The sequence below is a fragment of the Manacus vitellinus genome, unplaced genomic scaffold (assembly GCF_001715985.3).
Source record: "Manacus vitellinus isolate BGI_N305 unplaced genomic scaffold, ASM171598v3 scaffold_5_pilon, whole genome shotgun sequence".
NCBI lineage: Eukaryota > Metazoa > Chordata > Aves > Passeriformes > Pipridae > Manacus > Manacus vitellinus.
This window is the reverse complement of record NW_021940682.1, coordinates 24525990-24543264: the sequence shown is the minus strand read 5'-3', so window position 1 is coordinate 24543264 and position 17275 is coordinate 24525990. Positions and strand designations below refer to the sequence as shown.

At 37.7% G+C, this 17275-nt stretch overlaps 1 long non-coding RNA gene across 1 annotated transcript; it reads left to right on the top strand.

The window, feature by feature from the left end:
- Positions 1-9854: 9854 nt before the first annotated feature.
- On the top strand, positions 9855-14621 carry LOC108641027. The gene is made up of 3 exons (XR_001921683.1): positions 9855-9906; positions 11269-11447; positions 14474-14621. It is a non-coding gene; the product is annotated as an uncharacterized LOC108641027 (long non-coding RNA).
- The last annotated feature ends 2654 nt before the right edge of the window (positions 14622-17275 follow it).

Below are 17275 nucleotides of genomic sequence, written 5' to 3'. Positions count from 1 at the left end.
TCAAGATGCCCACTCAGTAGCACATCATTCAAAGCTAATGACATATTGTCTCATTTATTAGAAAATCATGCTGAAGAAATAGAAAAAACACTGCATTTTTCCCACAGAACACAATCCTTATATATTTTTTATTCGTATATTTAAATGAATGCATAAAAACACCACAACCAGAACCCATGCACCTATGAAACCTGGAAACACTTTAAGCTAGTTCCTGGAAAGGATTGCCTGCATGAGGAGAAATACCAGGTTACTGAAAGGGATCAAACCCATAATCTATGTTGATGAAGACAACAACAGAAAACATGGCTCAAAGAGAGACAAGGTTGATCCCCTCAGCCCCAATGTCATTTTATTCTTGTGGAGAAGGCAAGAACAGGGTATTTAGAGGATTTCAGTGGCCTGGGCACAGCATCACCCCTGCTTTATGCAAGAATTGAAATAAGAAATCTAGTCCAGGAATATGATTTAGAGACCCAAACCATAAACAAAAACACTGCTCTCCTGAAAAACAGCTGGCTTGGGAGCCCTTGACTCACACTCAGCTTTCTGGAGGTACTGAGGCAGGCTGCGGTATCATGCCCTTTTTGACCAAATCCTCTTGGATAGTTTTTACTCCCTTACTAAAGAGTAAAAATGATAGCTAACTAAGACAAAACTGAGTTTAAAAAAACCTCATGTTTTTCATCAACCAAATCTACCCAATAATTATTCATTAAAAAGACTTTACCTATATAAAGGGAAAACTCTTTTTCCTATTATCTTTGGGCAATATCAGAAGACCATTCATTATGAAAAGTTCCCTCAAGCAAAGCAAACCAGTAGACAGCAGAAGCCTTTCTGCAAACTTTGTTCTTGTTGTATAGATATAATGCTAAAAGTAGAAACACAAACAGGAATTGTGATAGATGATGCAGACTGTGTTACACAATGTGAGGTTTTGGTAGGTAAGAGACAGGTTCACAAATCCTCTTTAGAATTTGGGAAAAACAAGTATGCCTCCAGCTCAGAGCAAGCAGACAGGGAAGACAAGCTGACAGTGACTTCATTCTGGTTTCCCTCAGATCCCATCTTCTTTAACACATAATAAACGTGTTAATTCCCAAATTCTTGTTTAGAACAAACTCATCAATTCTTCCTCTGTGATGTAGCTCAGGAAGTGCTTTGCTTCAGTAATGATTTCTCAAAGTTTCTCTGGACAAAGTTTCTCCCTATTCTGTCCTGCCTTTGACACTGTCCCAGCAGTTTTGAAGTCCTCAGCTAACTCTTCTCACCTTTACTATATATCCCAGTGTATGGAATGTCTACTACTACGCTACTAACACCCTGTTGGGCTCTGCACCAATCTCAGTTTAGGTGCTTTCAACAGAAAAATCACAACAAAATTATACAGCTTTCAGTTGCATACTGCATGAGATTCAGAGGACAATCAGAGGACGGCTTTGAGCTGAGTATTACTCAGCGTGCATACAGCTTGTGTGCTTCAAAGTGCACCACCATCTGCAGTGAGAATGTGACCCATGCTGAGCAACTTGGCCTGGACTTCAGGGAATGCTCCCAGGGGACATTGTCATTGGCAGCACAGACAAAGTTACAATCTAGTAATGTGCGCTTTCAGTGAAAACTACTGCTTAAAAAGTTGGGTGCTGTTTCATGGGTAGCTTGAGAGTTCTGGTTGATATGGGCTGGGGCTGTAGCACAGCTCAGAATGTGAAAGTCACAGGTTACAGAAACCAGTTGCTGCAATGGAAAGCAAGACCTTGCAAAAAAGTATAGATTTTTAAAGACTGAACCTAAAATTACTAGTTTTTATGACCACCTAACCTCTAGTAAGCATAAACCTTGTAATAAGCATGTCTGGATTAACTGAGATAAAGCAGAAAATTCTGCAAAAAATCCCATGTTTTTTCTATAAACTTTATTATTCTCTTGCTCTCTCTCACATGAAGGATGGACAGACATACAGACATACAGAAAGAAGAAGAGAATTTGGTTTGTATTTTAGTAAATAAAGGTATGAGAGAGGCAATTTTGTTCAGTGAAAAACATCAAGTAAGCTAAGGTGAATAGTTGCATTTAATGCTTCCTTCCCTAGGCATTAATGAAATGGATTTGGGCCAGGATGTTCTCTCTCTTTCTCTCTCATTTTCAGTACCACTGATGTGACATTGAATCTTATAAATCTTCTAGGGATATAAATTTCTTAGGTTTAGCTCAATGTGTATGTGAATACTTGATGAGAGTTCTGAGTTTTCACAAGATTAAGAGGGAATTATTTCCATCTGGCATCTTCAAAATAATAGCCAACATACTTTAACAGGAAGTACATTTTGCATTTCAAATGCAGAATTATTCAAGCAATGACTGAAACACTGCTAATTTCATAGACTGAGTTTATATCAAATGGTGCTTCTGTACATTTCAATGCTGCTTCATTTAGTGAAAGATGATATAATGTTTGATTACTGTGATGTGGTGATTTTTTTTTAATCAGGTAAGACTCTGCAAAAATTAAGAGCTTCAACACAACCCTTAGACTCCTCCTGATGAAAATTATCTGATCCAGCTTATTAGCAAGTAATGCTTAAATAAAAAAGCTACTTCTGTTTGAGATCTAGTTATTTTTAGTCTGGTTTCACTCTAATCTAAGTTTATACTACTTCATTCACTCAAGAGGAGTTCTTAAAGGTTTTTCCGAAGGCGGATGGGAATGGGAGGGTGGGAACAGTGTAGTAGTAACTCCTTAGTTATTTGTGGGCTTCCTTTCTGACTAAGATATTTTACTTTCTATCTGTAGTGACCAGTTTAACACATTACGGATTCACATGACAATTTTGTTCACTTAAAAAGGATCCAATTATGAAAACTGGAAAATGCAGTCTTATGAATCAAAATACTTTTATTGTGTTGACATACCCAATCCTCGAGTTGAGCAAGGGAAAAAAGAGTTAACAAGCTAAACATATCTGAAGTGGCTACTGTTGGCTGTTCCTCACAGTATTTCAGAAATGTTCCATATGGAAGGAAGCAGATTTGATAAGTTTCTTCAAGAGGGAACCAAAAAATAAGAGGATGAAAAAAGACATAGAATCTTCTGTCATGATTAGAAGCATTTGGTCCCTCAGGTTTGACAAGTTTGCCAAGAGAAAAAATAAGTTTCCTAGGAAGGAATGCTATGGAGGAAAGAGAGATGACAGTAATATTATCAGTCTCAGATATGAGAATCAGAAAAATAAAAAATATGAAATCAGTCTTTGACACTAAAATTTTTGAAGAATAAATACTACTGTGGGGGTAGAGATCTTTTGGCCTTTGTAACATTTCTGGTTGTTTTCCTAAAATTATTTTGTAGTATTTCTCCAATGAGATGATATAGATTTAACATTTATATATGAAGTTTTTAAATAAAGGAGTAATTCCATATGTAAATTGTCTCCTGTAGACAATTGTCATTATTGCATTAATACCATATCTTAATTAAACTTAAATTCCACTGTAAATCAGTTTGGTTTGATTTTAAGTGGAAGGCTATGTGTCACAGTCTTAGTTAATGGCTCTTGGCATTCCTATTCCACCTAGCCTATTATGATTCTTTTTCTTTATTTTTTCCTCACTGACCTGTGTATGTCACATACCTCTTGTTGTCTATAATAAGTCTTGTAAAATCTTACACTCAGACCTTATATCTGCATCCCCCTAGGCTGATGCTGTATGCCTGTGAGCAGCTGAGTTGTTCTTATAGCCTTCCAGAGCAGATGGAAGTCAGCTCCTTCCTCATCCAGCCCTCCTCCTATTTCCCAGCTCTTCACACCCAGTCTTGCCCAGGAAGGGCCCTTTTGCTGGGTCCTCCTCACACCCTTGCACTTACTGACCCAGCTGCTCCTCCATGAGAGGAGGAAAAGCTTTCTGGGAGCTAGAAAGAGTTAAGTGCAAGGAAGGACATAACAGAGACATTCTGTGTTGAACAGTTTGATGGGGATGAACAAAGGAGAGGAGGACAAGGGGAGAAATGGACATGTGCAGGATGTGGGTTTAGGGGTAGTAGAAGAATAGGGGTGAGAGCTGGGCACACCACATCAAGGATAGGACAGAAGATGGTCATGGAAAGCCGGTCAGAAACTCTCTGATGCTACCTGTTGTCCCTACCACCCAAGAGCTGTGCTGGCTCTCTTCCACCCACCGCTATAATCTGCTTGCTGTGCAAGGTTTTTATTTTCTCCCAGCTTTCACTGAGATCGATGAGAGCCTGAACATCAGCTGAATGGATATTTCTCTCTGTTTTAAGTCTGCTGACTGTTAAGCTGCCCTGAAATGTACTTTTGATCCTGTAAACTTAGTGAAGGTAGAAGATAGGGCAGATTATAGAAAGGTCTTGGTTTTCTCTTGATACTTGGGTGTTACCTAAGTAGACTGCCAATTTGTAGATTCCCTGGTCTACAACCTATCTCACCCATAAATGTACTGCTGTTTCAGAGTTTACCCTACCTCAGTGCTTGTAGTAACTTCTAGCAATAGTTGATCTGTACACATTTTTATTTAAAAAAAATACAACTTCTTGCCTGAGAAGTTTCAAACTTTAAGTGAAAAATTACCAGCATTCTTATAAACAGATTACAATGTGAATAGAAAGAGTTAAGGTACACAGCTACAAGCCTCTAACCTGGGCTTTATATCAGGGTCTGCTTTTCAAAAGATATGGAGAATGCTACCTATGGTCTTCAATGGTTGTTTTTGATACTCAGTAGCTAAGTGAGGTTCCAAGAACGGGTCTTGTAATAAAATTTGGCAATAAAATATGATATGACAAACACCTTTTTACCCAGATATTATAATTTCTTGTGTGTGTATAGATAAATTGTATCTATAAATGTGCTTCTAGTTCACTTCAGTACAAAATAAAATAGATTAATTCAATCTTTTGTGAAATAATATTGTGCCTGAAAATTTTGCTCAAACTTTGAAACTAATAACAAGTTAATGTTTTTAAAGTATATTTACATTATTAAAGGCCAAAATAGGCCCCTGTTACTTTTTTTTAAAATTAGGATGAAAAGTTTAGTATATGAAACAGCTGTGGTTTTAGTAAAATTTTTATTCACAATATGATCACAGTGTTTTGCTTGCATAACTAGAGACATAAAAATACCAACAAACCAGTATTTTTCTTGCTCAGAAATACTCAGATATGTCAGCTGAGTAACCTTACTGCTGAGAAAGCTTTGTCTTCTTTCTTTCTTCCTAGCATCATGCTTTAACTCCATCTGCCTTTGTCCTCTCAGAAACTCACAGTTGGTGTTGATACTGTCAACCCTACACTGGATCCTAGATTAGATTTGGAAAAAGCTCATGAACAGTAGCCCCTTTCATCTGCAGCTTAATTTATTATGGGCTTGTTTTGCAGACATGATGGAATACCAAACTAAATGGAGACTTATGAAAATCCTCATTGACAGTTAGTGTCTAAGATCTAAGTTCTTTGGAATTTCCTTCCAAATTAGTTGTTGTTTTAATATTCAAAAGACCTTAATTGTTCTTCTGTTGAACCTGATGATGTGTGGCTGGGAAAGTCACTGGCTGTACGAGTTGTTCCTTTTGGTTCAAGACTCATATCATATTGCAGATGTTGGTCCCTTCTGAAAAACAACATGTTCTAAATAAACATAGACTTAGAAATACTACCCTGAATCTTGTGTAAGATAGTAAAATTGACCATTATATAAACTTTGGTAAGAGGTCTTCTATGGTGGTCGTTCTAGAGTGTCTTTCTATACAGACAGTCTCTTTGAATATTGGAAACTCCAATAGTTTCCAGTGTAGAGGCAGGACACACACTTTTGTATGAAACATATGGAATTTCTGGTATAGAAAAAATAATTTTACAGTGATTATTCTAGGAAAATTTCACATCTCATATGCTACATATTTTTTCATCTTTTTTTTCTTTACAGTTCATTCAGTCCAGTAATTTTAGTCTTTCTTATTACTTGAAATCAGTAAATAATTTCACTTAGCTCTTCCTTTCTCTTCCACATCATCTGTCATAGTGTTTGTTTACAATTGTCTTGTGGGTTTGTGGTTTGCAGGGTTTTTTTCACTGTCCAGTAACTAGTAAGGAATGGAAACTGAGTTCCACAGAGATTAAACTCATACATTTGAAAGCATAGTGTATGAGTAGTTTTGAAGTAAGGCAGAACACATATTTTTGTTGTAAGGATACAGGGTTAAACTTTTCTATACATTCTACACTGTGATGGGCCAGAAAGGAATGCTTTCTCCTTGGGAAAATGGAGGCAATATCTGGAAAAAATACAGAGTTTCCAGGCTCGTGTTTCTGATTCATTACAAGTCCTTTCACTTGTCATACACACAGTATAACACTTTGTCACAATGCCATGTTAGCTCACTCCTTTAAAAGGCTGAAAGCTCTTTCTCTTCTCAGTCTCCCTAGGAAATTACAGAAAATTATTTTATGTCTTGATCCCTACGTGAAAACAAAAAACCATAAAACTTACTTCAGGGTAAAGCAGACTGTACATTTGGTCTCAGTCTAACAGCTATTCTTCAAAAGAGTGAAGTGAAAGTATTTAAGGTAGTGATTCATATTCCAACAACTTTCCTATTAAACTGGAGAAATGTAATCACGGAGTGTATTTCATTACACCACATTTAATGAAGGGAACAGGGATACACAATACGAGGCAGAGAGCAACAGGTCCTAAAAAAACCACACAGTGTGGGTATGGTATTCTTCTGGAAGTATGAGTATTTTTCTGTATTTTTTGCTACATCTCATTCCATTTTCAACTTCCTTTCTCCCTTGTGTTTTTCTTCACATCATTTAGGTGCCTTCTGCTTGTAGTTATCCTGTACATCTGACTCAGGTGCTACATTTAGAAATCCCACTTCCCACTCCAAAAAGTAACTTTCTCTGGAATTTTAGAATACCCTCTATCACATTGGTGATTGAGCTGCTAAATGTTGATAGGTGCTGGACCTGACAATCTCCACACAGCCCTTCTAACCTACGTTCCTATATCTGGTTTACACAAAACAGCTAGCTCTTCCTTTCTTCATCTTCAGTTGAGACCAATTTGCTGTGTTCAGCCATTGGAAGTTGGCATCTGCACAAGAATGTTTCATGGGACTGTGCATGTTCAGATGAAATATGCTCTAATGTGTTCTGCTGTGCTCGAGTGTCTGTCCTGCTCAGGCAGAAGGAGATGAACAGCTTCTCTAATACTTTTTGCTGCAATAGAAGAAAGCATTACCATTTGGGGAGTTGTATTCCTGAAAAGCAGTGAAAAATAAGAAAGCCAAAAAGGCATATTCTGAATCAGACTACAGTCCTAGCAACAGTCTCATTAATGGTTCTTATTGCAAAAAGCTGTTTCACTTGCTTTCAGAATTACCTGCACTAATGACAACTTTCACTTTCAAGTTATTTACATAAAGTATTGTTCTCATGTCACTGCTAGCAGCTAGATAGCTGCATCTCGCTAGGTGAGATGAAAACGAAACGGATAGAGCAGGTTGCAAATGAATTCAGAGAAAGCTGGGTTTAATGTGGTGGCAGGAAGGACGAAATATTCCCCCCATAATGTTTCCACCATGCATAAGAACAAATACATCACTATTGGGGATTCCCCTACATGAAACCTTCACAGATAGGTCTTCGCAGTGAAGGTGATGATCTGTGATGAGGTAGTCTGTGCTTCACTAGATCTCTCACACTTGGAGTGTTTGTTTCCCAACCTTTTCTGGCAAAAGTGGGTGGGTCTAAGGGGAAAAAAAAGACAATATCAAGATTCTTGAGGAGAAGTCATAGGAAAGAAGAAATTGCAGACCTGCTCAGTATCTGGGCTGGGTATCATTTTCCACAATCTCTGATGGAAAAGCATGGTGTCTAACCCTTCTGACTGGCATTGAAGATCTTCCTACAGCTTGAGAGGTCACCAGCCCATCTGCCAAGCCTTGTGTTGCCACATTGCTCCCACCCATGTCTTGAATCAGCTTCAAGTGCCTCATGGTAGATAAGCAAATACAAATCATTCTGAAATATTACATCCTTCCCTTGAACTTAAGGCTTCCCAGAAAAAAAGGAGACAATTCAAATACATAATGATACTTCAGTGTGATTGAAATTCTGCTCAAAAGGAGCTTCTTTTGTGCTTTTTGCTTGTAACAGAATTGGCTGCAGAGATATAGATATTTTCTCTGAAGAGCAAACCTTGTATGTATGTCCATTGGTAATACAAGTCAGGGGTTTATAGGTAGTTCTAACATACTTTGAATAATTTAGAGCTCCAAAGAGTGCTAGACTGATGCTATCATTTGATAGTGAGTGACTCTTCATCTAACCAAGAGAGAACCTGAGTGTAAACCCCATGTCTAAAAACATTCACTGCAGTTTGCTGCTGAAACATCAGCACCTACTGATCTTATTCTAATATGACTCAGAGAACTCTTTATTGTTTTGATTAATTTGCCCAAAAATATAAAACTTGATGACTTAGGATGGCTTTAATGACTGAGGCCCAAAACTTCATAGAATTTTTGCTAAATTGAAAACATATTTGGAGATAAAATTACTATAAAATTAAATAATGTACACTTAATGAAGGCAGTTAAATAATATATAGTAATATTTTGAAAAATTCCAGTAATAATTATATCTATTAAAAACCTGAATAATTAGCTCCCAGATAGTGTATTTTTCCCTGCTTTGTACAACCCATTGATCTACAGGGCTTTGACACTTTTCCATTGCTGGCATTTATGCTGCACCAGAAATGTGGATGGAATTATGACTTAGATTAAAATTAATTTCTATCAAAGCACAGTTTAAATTAAAGCAAAAAAACCCTTTTCCTCTTTATTCACATTATGCAATTAATTTGTATATGATGTTGGAGATCTTGACTGAAAATTAGACTGTTTGTACCAAATAAACTTAATCCCTTTTCAGAATATGTTTACTTATTTGTAAGCAGGCAGCATTAGCTCAGTTTTAGAAGGCCCACTCCTGCATTTAATCAGAAATAGCTACTCTGGAATACTTTTCATGTAGGCAAACTTTTATCTTCCTTCAGAGACAGAGCTGGAATTTCATTCTTTAGGGAAATACTGTACTATGTGAAAAATGCTCATGTTTTAAAGTGATGTACAATTACCATTTTTCAGAATGTCTGTGGAAAACTTCTTAACATTTCTGTTTAATATGTATGACAGATTCTTAACAGAAAACTTCTATCCACAGAATCAACTATTCAGCTTTTGGAGAAGATGCGATACGGCTGCTCAGGCTCATAGTGACTTCCTAGCCAAAAAACAAATCTGAAATTGCTATGTCTAGTTTCATCATAAACACTCAAAATAGAAAGCCTTTCAATATACAGCATAATTTTGTTGATTAAGACACTATATAGCTGATCTTACTTGTTGACTGTTGATTTAGTTTTGTATTTTTTCATTTGCAAAGTTTCCAACTTGTTTTTTTTCTGGACCACTGCTAGTTTTAAGAAAAAAAAATTCCATTATTCTGGATAATGGAACTTTAAATAATAAAAATAAACTAAACATCTAGTGTTGTGTTCTTCAAAAGGTGATAGAGTTTACAGAAAGCACTCTGACACAGAAAACACATAAGTAGCAGAAGCTAATTCATATCTCTGTCGCAACAGAGAAAAATAAAATCTTTGCAGGAGTCTGTTTGAGTGTTTTGGCATCTACTGATCAAGTTTGGAGAAGTAATAAATATTGTCATCCTATTTCAGATAGCAACCACCTCAAGAATGTACCTCTAATTTATAGACAACACCTTTTGGATATATTTTAATAAACTGGCAGGACAGCAGCAAGTGGAGTTTGCTGGAAGCATGGCCTGTGAAGAAGCTCTGAAGTCATCAGGTTTGTTTAATCTGGAAAAGGCTGAAAAGACCCAATGTGTAGAAAACCTATGTAGAAAGCTTCTGAAGTGAGAAAGTTAATAATCTGTTCTCCATTATGGACTCTTTAGTACCAGCAGGTAAAAACCACTTACTTCAGAAGTGACAAAGATAACACTGACTCTGTACTGGAAAGAGGATGGATTATTCTTCCAGCCCATTTTCCTAAAATAGCAAATAAGAAACTGATCAATTTTAAAGCTTTACAATATAGTAGGAACTTTTGATAAAATATTTAATTTTGTATTTCTAGATACAAGGGAGAGGAGAGCTTACAGATAGTTATAAGTAGGGGAAAGAAAACAGGTAATGTCTCAAAACCTGAAATATGCCTTTTATTACTGTGAGGCTTAGTAATATTTTGTATCTTTGCTATGCTACCTACTTATATAATGAGGTTTATCTAGACCACCTTATCATGCCAAACCTGAGTTAGCTTCACATAAGATTAAATACTATGTCCTTCAAAAAATTAGTTAAGATTTTTAAATGAAAATGCTTTAATATTTTTTTAATGCTTACATTTGATGAAATGTTCCAGTTTTATATTCCTAGAGGTAAGTAGAAAAGGTCAAAAAAGAGTTGAAGAGAGAAACAAGAAGTGGATTATGCTTAAGAGCAAAAGATTGTGAAGAAGAAAAAAAAAAGAAAAAAAAGGTGCAATACTCCTCGGAATAAGCAATGCATATACTATGCTTGGCTGAATTCTAAATGGAAAATTTTTGTAGACATTAATCAGTTTTGTACATGGTAAAGTAAATATTCCCAATAGATGGATAAAATGTAACTGGTGTTATTTTCTAGGGCAAAAACTGAGTCTTTGTCCTCAAGGTTACAGCAGAAAGTAAATGATGCATATCAGTGCTTGCAGCAAACACACTGGGTGACACACAAGGGTTTTTTTAAATGTAATGTTTTAGCAAAAGCTCTTAAAAACCATTTCCCTTCCATATCTTTTTCCAACTGCAACAGCCAGTGGATTTGGTTATTTTTGCCTCACTGGTGCTCTGAGGTCCTGGTTGTCATTGGGAAACTGTCTGGAATGAACAAAGTGTGCCTCATGTAATGGGAAACTAGGCAAGAAGGGAGGGTTTAATCTTCTTGATTGTTGTAAATCTAGTTTCTAGAGAATAACTTCAAAACCAAAGCTTGTCCTTTGATGTTTCTGAAGATCTTATAGTATGACCAAGCATCAGCTTTTGTATTGCTGAGCTCGATTTGTTCTCAGGATGAGTCATTTGCATGATTGTGTGTTAATTTTTAGTAGCAGACTGCAGACAAATGATTGCCACTGGATGTGATGTGATTTTTTTCACATTTTCAGGTGTCCATTAGCAGTTGTCTTTGCCGAACATTGCCTCTTCCTCCAGAGCTGGCAGAATGTGTGATGAGAGAGGTCCTCAACCCTTGTAGTGCTCTATCATCTATTTCACCTTCATTTATTAAATAACAGCAGTTTTTAAAGTGTTTCAAGTTTGCCCAGTTGATTTGGTACTGAAACAGGTGAGGAAGTCTTACCTAAGCTGTTCTGCCAGCTTTGCTCTGAAAGCAGTAACCTCAGGCAGAGAAGCAGTGATAAATGGTGGGAAACTGTAACACACACTACATCTAGAGACTCCTCTGCAGATAAGCTTTCGCTAGAGCTGTAGGTTTGGTTGATTTCCAGAAGCGCTAAGATCCAAAACATGTTGAAACGGAAAGAATCTTGTAATGAGACTGGAAACAATTAATGAAAAATCCTGTAAATGGAGTTCAGTTCAAAAATGTTTTTGGCGGCTTTGAAAGCAAGTTGCTTACTTTACTAATAGAGTAGAGAAGTATTTAAGGTCATAAAAATGGTTGTGAAGAGAAAGGATATCCTATACTTTTCAAAGAAATACACACTTGTATTTTCTTCTTTTGCTGCTTACTCCTGAAACAGATTTTTACATTTCCCTGAAAAGTAACATCTTATCAAGTAGATGGCATGTTCTGATATTTCAGATACTTTATTTAATTGCCAAAATCATATGATGCTTCCTTCTGTGTCCTGCAGTTGAACTTTGCCCTTACCAGAGCACTGTTGCCACTTTATAGAACCACAGATAAAAGTCTGAAGTGGAAATTAAATTATTTTTTTTACATAATGATAGTTAATAGTTTTCCGCATAGTAACTTTGCTTTCATATCCCTTTCAATTCAGATTAAATGGTTATTTGCAACGAAAAATGTCCATTATAAATTGGCAGATTAAATTCAGGAATCCCTGTGTGAAATTCCATGGTTTATGCACGAGAGTTTCATATAATTATCTGGTTAATTTGAATTAATAATTTGCTATGATCTCCTTTTTTTTAATGCTTATTCTGCCCTCCAAAGAGGTCATAGAATTTCAGAACTTGGAAATATTTTTTTTCCCTAAAAAAATAAATTACCTACAAACTTCTAAAACCTGATCTCTTGAGTGCAGAGCTGCTGTACATGAACTTGTTTATTGGGCATTGCTTTCTTGGTTTTGGGTTGCTTACTGTCACTATATACAGTCAGGCAGACTTAGTAGAATTTAAAACATTACCATTTTTGTGAAGGCTATTTATCTTTTTTGCTGATAAAAAAGATTCCCAGTTTATTTTTAAGCCACTGGAATGATATGTAGACAAGATATTTACAAAACCATCAAAGAATTTGACAACAGTCTCTGACTGCACGCAGTCATACTAACTTCCTGCATTATTGCTTACCTTTACATTTTCTTTAGAAATGGTGCTTTTATTTTACTGCTTTTATTTTTAATATCAGTGCGCACAAAGGAAATGATATATATTCCTCCTATTACTCAATACCTTAATCCTTAAAGTGTTTGCCCGTGAAGGAGGGAAAATTAAATAAAGGGTTTCTTAATCCCCTGCCCACCAGGCTGGGTGCAAGACCATGCTTCTCTCTCCCTTTGAATCTGCATTGCTGTGCAAAGTATAACGCAGTACTCCTGGAACCAGGCCAGATGGAAGCTAAAGGCTGGCACTGTGTGGCTTCCCACAGCCTGTGGAGCAGCATTGGAGCAGCACTGCTGTTGTGGGGTGAAGAGGCTGTGGACACTCTTTGAGTCCAAAGACATATACCTTGGTGTCTGATCCATCAGAGCATGCAAACCTGGCCCAGACTACTATAAGAAGGTGAAGGAGGTGTTTGGATGGGTGTATTGTATGTCTTGACTCTGAAAACACATGCTGCTCCCCAGCCTTGGTCAATATGGCAAGGTTTTGTAATGGACACAGAGTTAGAGGTGGGAAGAGCATGGGGTTTGAGTCAACTCATGGTTGGATAGGCAAGGGCCACAGAAGCTGCTGGTGATGCAGCAAGATGAAACAGCAAAATGAGCTCAAGTTATAGTCGGTCTGGGCAAGATCAACAAGAGGGTCATCAGAGGCAAAGGTTAGACTTCAGTCAGTTCAGGAAATTTTATTGACAGGAACCCTGTGAGCAAGGACCACACAAAGACATATCTGATTAATTTGCCCAGCTCTTGCTGTCTTAAATCTGACGGGCAAATGCTTTTAGGGGAAAATAGGGTTAACATATTTATGCTGCATAAACTTTGTTTGTTCCTCTGAGGAAAAACTCTGTGGGAATTTCTCTGCTTGCAGCCAGCATGTGTACTGCTGTGCAGTGCAATTTACAGTGAGACTAGCAGTATTCCAGTTATAGCTGACCCCAGAAGTCTAATCTTTTGCTAAACAATTTGAAGTGTTTTCTTCCTAAATGCTAACTCAAATGTTTACTGTCTACATAAAACTGCTAATGTTAGGGCTGCTAAGTGCAAGTGGGATACATGAGGCTTTAATTGCAGAGTATGACTCAAGAGGAGAGTACAGGGAGTCTGGGTGGGGGCTGAAGGAGGTACTGGATAATGACAGAACAGAACATAAAGGTGTATGTATGCAAGAGAAAAAACCTGGGGCTTTGCTGAGTTTCCAGTTTTGGTCCAGGTTGAAATGCAGAAGACCTGTTTGAGTCATGCAACGTGGAGCCAGATTTTTGGCTCTCAGTGAAATAACGTTGGTGGCCTATATGGAAATATAGATGGATTCATCTCAGGAACCCCCAGGGACATGGTAGGTGCATGTGGTTCTGGCACTTGCAGCCACTGAGCAGGAAGAGCAACGGTACTGAGCAGCCAGTGGCTGGGGAATACAGTGCAGTGTGGGATGCCCAGCAAGCCTTTTGATCAGCGCATGGGACTTGGCAATCTTGAGGCTCACTCTTGCCAAGAGCTGGATTTGTGAAGAGATTCTGTAACGTGCAGCCATTCCTTCGGGGTATATGATTGAAGTTCACAGCAGTTACCTGTAAAATTTGCTAAATCCAACCACTGTCTCCTGCTCCACCCCCATCAGCACCTGCCATCCCACACTACATTACATGTACATTAGTATGCCTGTTTAAAACTTTGCTGTGTATCAGTGATTCTATTTGAAATGTAATGAGCTACAATGTAATTTGCAGCATGTAACAGTATCCTTCATTCGAACAACTCTTTTTTTGATCCGAAGGTTAGAGCATTTAAAATAAAATCAAGGAAACACAGTGCTCACGGACTGAGGCAATTGGATTCCTCTGGAACAATATGAAACAAGACTTAACAACAAACTGCTGAGTGGTATCACCATGTCAATGGATTACTTTCTTCCCAACTTCTGGCAAAGGAGGAATAATTGCCACAAAGAACTTCTTGCTTTATTCTCGGGGATGAGACACAAAAGATTCAGATGCTCTGCTTTCACTGATGCTATTAATTGGTTTTGAGACACATCCTCATTTTGTCACTTCTAAAGGTGAAGGCTGTTCTGTGTTTTGTTAATGATGACAGCACTGCTGAGAAAAAGGAAGGTCTAAAATATTTAACTTTAAGAACATGACAGATTAAATAACCTGGGGGGTCCTAATAAGCATCATTCACAATGTAGGAGATGACAAGGTGAAATTTCGAAGATGACATTTTGTCACTTGTGGTAGTCACTTAAACTGACAAAAGCTATACATTCTGCTCTGCAGCTTCTTTACTCTAATTGGGCCAATTTTACTATCATGCTATTATCCTGCAGAGCAGAACTGGTGACAAACAAAGAAGCTTTTGTGTCTCAGTTGAACATTTTTTCATGAGCTCAAGAAATATCTTGCCAAAAAAGAATGAAAATTGTCCCTGCGTTTTGTGACTGGCCAGAAGCCCAAGGCTCATGTCTGTCTGCAAAATGTCTCGTCTGTATTTTTAGTTCCTGCTTGCTCATCATGACGTCTTGTAGAAAGGGCCAGAAGTCAGAGGAACTATAATCACATTGGGATTTTTCCTGATACATGTTGCAATAACTTACCTTGGGATATGGCAGAGGAAAAAGAGGCTAAACTTCCATTCCCTCCCCCTTGCAGTCTGCTTTAATTTAACCTTATTTTCTATTACACACCAGCACATAGTAATTCCTTTTAAGTATATAATAATAATACAAGACTTGATTGTGTTAGCACATGCTGCTTTGTAGATATTGGGAAAACTTAATCCATTTTAGAAATGTTTGAACTTTGGAAAAAAATTACCATCAACAACTACTGAAGAGTAGTAAGGAAGTGATTCTATAAGGTGTTAATATAGTGTAAAATACTGAAACAATCCATTTTGTTAAGACTAAAAACATCTTATTTATGACCATTCAGAAACTTTGGGCAAAAAATATGTTTAGTAACACACGTGTTAACATGGAATAAAATTACACTAGAGTGTAACATGGAGTGTACGTGGAGTGGACATATATCCAGCTCATCTAAAATACAGTCATTTCATGGAAGTGTTAAGCTGTTAAAATGGATTGCTATCAAGAAAAAGTTGTTTATTATAATAAATGTTGTTTTTCTGCATGACAGAAGTAGGAAAATGCCATTATTAATGCTGTCCATGCCTCACACAAAGATAGCCTTTGTTTTTGTCCACTAACTGAGATGTTTATATTAATTGTTTTGGAGAAACTAAAATTGGAAAACTGGAGGTAAATATTTCTCTCAATCCTTTAGCACATTTAAGTCTTCAGGGTTCAAATTAGGTGGTGGTGGTGGTATGTAGTTAGTCAGCATTATGTAAGTCATCAAAATATTATGGTGGTGTCTCTTTTGGCTGAAGATTTACATGTTTTCCCGGATTTTTCCTCTTGCACTTTACTCTGTCTACATATGTTACAATTCATAGAGTCATAGATTAGTTTGAGTTGGAAAAGGTCTTTAAATACCATCTAGTTCCTCCTCCCTGCAATGAGCAGGGACATCTTCAACCAGATGAGGTTGCTCAGAGCTACATCCAACCTAACCTTGAATTTTTCCAAGGCATCTAACACCTCTCTGGACAACTTCTTCCAGTGTTTCACCTTCCTCACTGTAAAAAATTCCTTCCTTATATCTAGTCTGAATTTGCCCTCTTTAGGTTTAAAACCATTAACCTTTGTCCTTTTGCAACAGGCCCTACTAAAAAGTCTGTCCCCATCTTTCTTATAAACCAACTCTAAGTTCTAGAAGGCTGTAATAAGGTCTCCCCAGAGCCTTCTCTTCTCCAAGCTAAACAGCCCCAACTCTCTCAGCCTTTCTTTATAGGAACATATTTCATGCCTCCAACCATTTTTGTGTCCCTCCTCTGGACCCTTTCTAACAGGTCCATACCTTTCCTATGCTGATGACCCCAGACCTGGATGCAGTATTTCAGGTAGGGTCTCAGAGCAGAGCAATCTCCCTCAACTTGCTGGCCACGGTCCCTTTTTATGCAGCCCAGGATGTATTTGACACCACTCAGATTGGTGTTGTCTGCAAACTTGCTGAGAGAGCACTTGATCCCACAGTTTGTGACTGATATTAAACACTACTGTTCCCTCCTCTGAGGGTCACCCCTCACCAATAACCTCCACACCACAGTCAATCTGGACATTGAAGCAGATTATCATTTACCAGCTCCTGACTTTGGTGAGAGTTGTTTTGTTAGCTAAGAATTCTTACATCTCATTTCCAGGTACCTAGCTGTCACTTTTGGCATCTTGAAATACCAAGTCAAATCTGCCTCCTTTTTGTTGCATGAAGTTTGCAGCTTCCACATGAAGTATGCTCATTTCCAACTCTGCAGCTACATGGTACTCATGTAGCCCTAGCTGAACTGAGTGTCCATCATACTGTTGACCCACCTGAGCCACCAGTGTTGCTTCTCAGGGCACAACTCCTGATACAGTATCAGTGCTACTCCACTGCTCCGTAGCCTCCTTCAAGTCCACCTGCTCTGCCTTTCTGGTTGTGTCCAGACCAACAGCCACAGCTCTCATTCTTGTCCA